Source organism: Chlorocebus sabaeus, chromosome 26 (assembly GCF_047675955.1).
Source record: "Chlorocebus sabaeus isolate Y175 chromosome 26, mChlSab1.0.hap1, whole genome shotgun sequence".
Taxonomy (NCBI): Eukaryota; Metazoa; Chordata; class Mammalia; order Primates; family Cercopithecidae; genus Chlorocebus; species Chlorocebus sabaeus.
The window spans coordinates 56,847,136-56,855,502 of NC_132929.1; the positions used below are offsets into that span (position 1 = coordinate 56,847,136).

The 8,367-nt window shown below is 43.3% G+C and overlaps 1 non-coding gene across 1 annotated transcript; it reads left to right on the plus strand.

The window, feature by feature from the left end:
• Positions 1-491: 491 nt before the first annotated feature.
• Positions 492-598, plus strand: LOC119628163 (U6 spliceosomal RNA). Its single transcript, XR_005244473.2, has one exon. It is a non-coding gene; the product is annotated as a U6 spliceosomal RNA (small nuclear RNA).
• The last annotated feature ends 7,769 nt before the right edge of the window (positions 599-8,367 follow it).

Here is an 8,367-nt window from a genome sequence, read left to right on the forward strand (position 1 = left end):
GGGTTTTGCATGTTGTTCACACTGGTCTCGAACTCCTGGGCTCAAGCGATCCTCCCACTTTCTCCTTCCTAAGTGCTGGGAGGGATTACAGGCGTGAGCCACTGCACCTGGCCTGTTTGTGTTTATTCAGGGCTATGGATTGGCAAGGTAAGAACAGTGAAGGACCACAGAAAAGGAACCTCTCTGGAATTCCATTTCAACCATTTATATCATCTTCTTCACACTATCATCTTCAGAACAGTCCCCACATTCTTCAAAGACTTTGGCATCTAAAGTGAATTCGTTCAGACTTTCCTCTGTATGTTTTCAGAAGTTACTGATTTTTAAAAAATTTATCCCTTCTCCTTATTTGATGTGGTAAAGAGAAAGACACTTTTCACATTATTTTTCTAACAGTATGTTGCTTAAAATTTGATAAACTAGTAATTCCTTTGAAATTACATGACAAAATAAAATAAACCTTATCTCATTAGATTTAAAAACATAAAATAGTGCCTGCTTCAGCAGCACATATGCAAAAATTGGAATGATACAGAGAATATTAGCATGACCCCTGCATGAGTATGACACACAAATGTGTGAAAAATAAGAATGAAAACATGAAATGGAGAGTCCAACTCACCCATGATTGGTGTTGTTCTGTCAACATGGGAGAATCAGACTCCAGGGCCGGGTGCCATGAAAGAAGGAATGGGCTTCATGGATCTCTACTCTTCACTCTAAGATTATGGGGGGTGGGAGGTGGGGATCAGGGAGATGTGTGGAACTCTCCCTTCCTGGAGTGCCCATTTCAAAATTACAGCAGGAGCAATTTGTTAGACACAAAGAAGAAATTTCTGACTATCAGAGTCTCCAAATATTGCAACACTTCAACAACGTGAAACATTAACATCCTGTGAAATAGCAAACTGACACATGACTCGGGAAGGAATGTCCCTCAAGAGGGCTGAGATTAATATTCGTGTCCTGGAGATAGGGCGACCAGATCAGAAAGGCTTTAGATTCAAATTAGAAGAGGAGACAAACACCTAGATAGACTTGTGAAACCAGTTTTTATGGAAGACAGGTGTGACTTCTACAGGAAGAGCCTTATTTTGTAAATGAGTGAAATGTATTATTTCACTGGTAATAACGTGGACGTGAGATATAATATAGTATAGTACAAACAATCTTAGGAGGATAAGGTTACTTGGTCTGATAGGAATTCAAGAGTGGAATATGGGAATTAAAATACATCTTTAGGTCAGGCAAGGTGGCTCATGCCTATAATCCCAGCACTTTGGGAGGCTGAGGCAGGCATGGTGGTGGGCACCTGTAGTCCCACCTACTCAGGAGGCTGAGGTGGGAGGATCACTTGAGCCCGGGAAGTTGAGGCTGCAGTAAGCCAAGATTGCACCACTGCACTCCAGTCTGGGTGACAGAGTGAGAACCTATGGCAAAAAAAAAAAAAAAAAAAAAAAAAGCTTACAAATACATCTTTAGGCCAGGAGAGGTGGCTCATGCCTATAATCTCAGTGCTTTGGGACGCCATGGTGGGAGGATATCATGAGGAGGCCAGGAGTTCAAGACTAGCCTGGGCAACGTAGCCAAACCCCATCTCCACACACACACACACACACACACACACACACACACACACACACAATATAGCAGGGCATAGTGGCGAGCTCCTGTAGTCCCAGCTACTTGAGAGGCTGAGGCAGGGCAGTTGCTTGAGCCCAGGAGTCTGAGGCTGCAGTGAGCTATGATCACACCACTGCACTTTAGCCTGGGCACCAAAGCAAGATGCTGTTTTATTTTATTTTATTTTTATAAAATAAAAGTATATTTTTTTATAATGACCAGTTAGAAGGGAAATTGCAATGCACCAAAGACCCACAGACCATGGCTACATATCAAGGGCCAGATGAGGCATTGGGCCCTAGGAATGTGATGATAATCGAGGCAACTATTCTTCCTGTCCTTGTGGAGTCTAATGGGGGTAAGAGAAGAGAGTATGGTCTCTTTAAGGGATTGAGAGAAGGTCCTGATGAGGTGGGAAATGGCTAAAGTTAGAGAGACAAGAAAGGACTCAGAGGCCATATAATGGAATTTAGACCTTATCTTAATGTCAAGGGGATGTCATTAAAGGATTTGAAGCAGGAACAGGACATGAACAAATTTTATGGGGGACAAGAATTGAGGCAGAGCCTAGAAGCTAAGACAGCAATCTATGCAAGAAAGAGTTGTGGCTTGAGGCCAGGCAGGTGGCTCTCGCCTGTAATCACAGCACTCTGAGAGGGTGAGGCAGGCAGATTGCTTGAGTCCAGGAGTTCAAGACCAGCCTGGACAACATGGTGAAGCCCCATCTCTACTAAAAATACAAAAAATTAGCCAGCCATGGTGGTGCTTGCTTGTAGTCCCAGCTACTCAGGAGACTGGGGTAGGAGGATCACCTGAGCCCAGGATGTTCAAGCTTCAGTGAGCCAAGATCACGCCACTGCTCTACAGCTTGGGTAACAGAATGAAACCCTATCTCAAAAAATAAAAATACAAATAAAAAAGAATTGTAGCTTGGATTAAGGGAGGGATGGATTCAATTATAGTCAGGATTAAAATTAGCAAGACCCAGACCAACTGGAAATACAGGGTGAAAAAGAAGAAGGAATCAAAGATAACACCAACATACCTAGCTCTGGCTTTCTGGGGAGTGCCATTTGCTGAGCTGGGAGCATGGGAGGAGGGCTCAGGTAGATGGGGAGGGGTTTGAGCTGAGCTCCATTTCAGCCATAATGAGTAGAAGGGGCCTGCAGTTCATTGGAGTGGAGATGCCTAGGAGGCAGGTGGAATTGCAGACTGAAGACATGGGAGAAGAGGTGGGTAGGTGTTCAAGATTTAGAAGTTGAGGCCCAAGAATGAAATCATTCATCTAGACATAAATCTGTGAAAGGCCAGGTGTGGTGGCTCACACCTGTAATCCCAGCACTTTGGGAGGGCGAGGCAGGCCAATTGCATGAACCCAAGAGTTTGAGACCAGCCTGGGCAACATAGCAAGACCCTGTCTCTACAAAAAATACAAAAAATTAGCCGGGTGTGATGTGTGTGCCTGTAGTCCCAGCTACTCAGGAGGGGGGACTACTTCATTTATATCATCTTCTTCACAGTATCATCTTCAGAACAGTCCTCTCATTCTTCTGGGTGGGGGGATCACTTGAGTCCGAGAGGTTGAGACTACAGCGAGCCAAGATTGTGCCACTGTGCTTCAGCCTGGGTGATGGAGTGAGACCCTGTCTCAAAAAGCAGACAAAACAAACAAATAAAAAACCTCACCAAATATGTGAAAAGGTACAGAAGGAAACTGCAGGGTACACACATATTTTTACATCAATCCCTTCTGTACTCATTCCACAGCAACATTTTAAAAATAAATTTATAATCTGGATTATAAATTTATAATCTGGAAGTTTTAAATAAATAAATCTGTAGTCTGGAGGTTTAATCTGTCAAATTAAAAACATAATAGTCTTCTTATGGGGGATTATTTAGGAATGTGGCTAACATCAAGATATGAATGAAGAATGGAGATATCTACAGTTTTTTTGTTTTTAATTTTGATTATTTATTTAAAGGCAGGATACCACTATGTCGCCCAGGCTGGTCCCAAAATCCTGGGCTCAAGCAGTCCTCTCACCTATGCCTTACAAAGTGCTGAGATTACAGGCATGAGCCACCACACCCAGCCTCTGTTAACATTTCAAGAAAAGGTAATGTCCCTGTAATCCTAGCACTTCGGGTGGCCGAGGCGGGTGGATCGCCAGAGGTTGGGCGTTCAAGACCAGCCTGACCAACATGGTGAAACCCCATCTCTGCTAAATATACCAAAAAAAAAAAAAAAAAAAAAAAAAAAATTAGTTGGGTGTGGTGGCGGGTGCCTGTAATCCCAGCTACTCGGGAGGCTGAGGCAGGAGAATCGCTTGAACCTGGGAGGCAGAGGTTGCAGTGAGTGGAGATCACGCCATTGCACTCCAGCCTGGGCAACAAAAGAGAAACTCCATCTTGGAAAAAAAAAGAAAAGAAAAGAAAAGAAAAAAAGGTAATGTCAGTATTGTAAACGCTGGAGTCCTGGTTATTGACTTAGGAATTGTTGACCTTTAGAGTGTAATCCTCATCCCTGATTTTTTATGTTTTATTCTCATCTATTCAGGTCTGAGAAAAACTTTTCTAGTTATTTCACACTCAGATGGATTTGCCAAGAGCCTGAGGTACAATGGTGGAGCCATTATCTTTTAGAACTGCCAGCTGGTGACTGGGGTCATATGCCATAAAGACAAACAGTTGGTGTCTAAGTCAAGACATTCTTTTTACTTATCAAACTCTTAAGAATGCTTAGCATCATTTCCTAGGTTAAAGCTGTATCTTAGACATTAATGGGATGCAAAATTATTTGCCTTGCGTCTTTGCATAAAAGATCTTTGCCATGCTTCAGGGCATACCAGACACAATCACTCCATAATTATAGGATAGCTCTTGGGACTGGCTTCAATTAACCAAGCTGCTTCTCAGTTACTACTATATTACCCATATTTATAGCATTTGACATTTTCACAGTGCTCTTTAATCAGACTGTATGTAGGCTGACTTAATCTAAATCTCTCACATACTTGGGATACCAGATGTTCCTGTTTTCTGGACCTTCCAGATGGAGAAACAAGGCATGAATCAGTTGTCCGATGATGGCACCTGGGAGTTACAGTCCCAAGTCACTTGGGCAGGTCAGGAGTGGTTGAGCACGCATACTAAAGCAAAGTCCTGCTTGGCAAGCTTGGTTAGGTCAATGGGACACCAAGAAACTGTGCTAAAGGTAAAAAGACACTGTCTTGAGTTCAAAGGTCCAAGGACTGGACGAGCCCGGCTAGTTCAATGGACTCAGGAGCCTAAAGTCTTTGCAACCACTAGGCTAACAAGGCAATGAGACGAAGCGAGGATGCCTCTTAGGGGCCTGCCAGACAGCCTCTCACAAGCACGGAAGTCAAGAAAAGTCTTGCGTTATTTCTAGAGAAATTCCAGGCATCTAGCTCACACTGAGAAGTAAGTGAGCAACTTAATAAGCAAGAAAGTAATAGTAGCTTAAAACTATAACCAAGGAAGTTAGAGTCACGAGATGTTTGGCTCCCCATATAAGCTAAAGATAACATCTTACCATATCTCTCTGAGTTGTTTCAGAAACTTAAACCTCCAACAAATGGAACCACTGGCACATACACCTCAGATAAAGGGGAACTGAGGGATGAACTCTGATAAGAGTTCTTTGTTCTAAATTTCTTTCTGAAGGGCCTGGAGGAGGTCATGCCCCAAGCCAGAGTTTACATTCTTTTCTGTGGATCCAAAATTTTTAGATAAACTTCTGCCTCCTGAACCAACTGCAAATCAGAAAATATTTGAATCTACCTATGACCCGTGCCCTCCCTAACCCAGATGTCCTGCCTTTCTAGGTCAAACCAATGTATAGTTGCCATATATTGATTTATGACTTTGCCTGTAACCTCTGCCTCCCTACCTTTAAAAACTCTTACCTGTAATCCATCAAGGACTTCAGGTCTTAAGCATGAGCTGCCTCATTCTCCCTGCTGGGTGCCCTGCAATAAATGCGCCATTTTCTCTGGCTGCAATCCCAATGCTAGTGTTTGGTTTTGCTTCCCCAGGTGAACAGACCCCAGTTTGGTTCAGTAACAGCAAGAGATGTGAGTGGGCTTCTGCTACTACCTTTTAAAGTAAACAAACTTTGGCTTCCCTGTTCTTTATCCCCTAAGTCTAACAGTTTTCTGGGCTCTGCTGGAAGTTCTATCTCTTGTGACTGGACAGTGGCGATCAGGACCCAGAATGGAAAGTTGTCTGAATCTGAAATAGTGAATATGGGATGTCATCACCTTATTCCTGCTCATCACCCATACAGGTTGGGCATGGACCCTGATCACAAAGATTCTGACAAAGTTTTATATCTATTTATGAGTGGTTAATTTTACCATTCTGATTGATAGCAACCCCAAAGAAATACTAATGCAAATCACAATAGCCAGCACTTTCAATTACATCCACACGATTGAAAAGATAGCTATGCATCTATGCTATCCCATAGATGCATAGCTATATATGTAGTTACATGACTTTTGTTATCTTGCTATCCTGGAAATCTACAGCAGAATCCCTGTGGAAATGATAACCCTCTGTCATTCTATATCTGATTCACTAAGAACACATCTGCCACTTTTAGCCCTCCAAGATTTTTTTCTTTCATTATAAACCATAAATCCTGTCCCCAAGTTTGTAGAGCTGGAAATCATTTGAATTTGCAGGCTGGATTTGTTAGAAATTTTTTTTTGCAGTAAATATGAAATGAGATGAATGTTAAATTGTGCCGTGTTTTTTTCTTCTTCTAATTTAATGGTGACTATTATGCTTAGGTCTTGCTTTCTTTCATTAGATGAGTCATTTTAAAGAAGAATGACCTGTCCTGCGATTCTCTTCTAAAGTTCCATATTTGACCAAGCATAGCTGGCTGGTTTTGTAAATGTCATTACTAAGCAAAGTTATTTTTCAATGAGTGGCTTTCTGGTAACTCAGCTGGGTCCTCAGTGCTGCTCCACACATGGTCACACATTGTCACATATTCCAAGGCAATACTTCAAACCTCAGTGTTCCTTGTTAACCCATCCAATCTTTTCTATCTTCACTTATTCTTAGTAAATAGCTGCCCACACAGTTCAGTGACCAGGCGAAAACTTCTTCAACTTCCCTACTTACAGGCTCACATTCTTTATATCTTCACAACTGACCTCACAGGTGAAACGTTGTCTTTGGTCAAGCCTGGTCCTCTATTTGTACTTTTGTTTCTCTACTGCCCTCCATCTCTTCTGGGCACATCAGGCATTCCCTCCTGAATTTTCCGTTTCTTCTCATGTCTCCTTCCCCCTGCCTGCAAAACCACAAAGTCTCTTCTATCTTACCAAAGAAATACCCTTCCCTAAAAACAAAATATAGTCATGTTTCTCTTCCACCCTTTGCCACCAAGCTCCTCTAAAACATTCTACACCCATGTAGTGGGTCTAATAGTGTCCCAACAAAATTCATGTCCACCCAGCGATACAGAAGGAGACAGGGAAATACTGGGTAGAAGAGGGCAGTTCCCCAGCAAAGGCCCCACCCTCAAGCCTGAAGACTCGTGGCCCTAAATGAGGACAGGCATTTCTGTTTTCGTGCCCAAAAAGTTGCCTTTTGGCTCACCATGCTCCCTATCCCCTAAATAAACTCCAAATCCCAAGCTCCAGATGAGACTGGTAAGTGAGGAGACGAGGAGGCAAGTAGACCAGCAGACCAGCAACAGCGGAATGACATGGCAGAGAAAGAGAGAAGAGGAAGGATGTCTGGACACCAAGGGGAGTTCAGCTGGGGGCGGTTGGAGAAGAGTCCAGCCACTGGGTTGACTGACTCCAGAGGAAGATCACCTTCTTACTCCATTCCCCTTCTGACTCCCCATCCATCTCTCTGAGAGCCACCTTCACCACTCAATAAAACCTTGCACGCATCCTTCAAGCCTGTGTGTGATCTGATTCTTTCAGGATATTCTCTGGGTAAGAGCTTGGGATACAGAAGGCTGTCACACTGGCCCCCTCCCTGCCCTTGCGATAAGGCATAGGGTCCACTGAGCTAATTAATACACAAGCCATTTGCAGATGGCAAAGCTAAAGGAGCACACTGTAATACATGCCCACCTGGGCTTTGGAAGTCACAGACACACCCACCCCTAGATGCTACTACAGGGCCGAGAGCCCAAAGCAGTCTCCCAGCCTCTGTATCTACCTGTCTGCATGCTCCCCCTAGGGGTTTGAGCTGCAGGGTGACCAAACAGGCAAGCCACACCCCTGTTTGGTCACCCCACACCCAAGTCAGGGAACTCTCCCATTTCACTAGGGCCTCAGAATGTGAGCTTATTTGGAAATAGAGTCTTTGCAGAATTAATTACTTAAGAATCATTAGATTTAAATAATCACAGATCTATGGTGGGCTCTAAATCCAATGACTGGTGTCTTTATAAAGAAAGGAGAGGGATATTTTGATACTGAGAGACACAGAGAAGGCCATGTGAAGACAGAGGCAGAGATTAGAGCAATGCAGTCACAAGCCAAGGAATGTCTGGAGCTCCCAGAAGCTGGAACAATCAAGGAAAGATCCTTCCTTAGAGTCATCTGAGAAAGTATGGCCTGATACCATTATTTCAGGCTGCCACAAGTGCAAGAGAATGAATCTCTGATGCTTTAAGCCACCCAGGTTGTAGCAATTTGTTATGGCAGCCCTAGGAAATTAATAAAATCATCCTTCCTCCTGCTTACC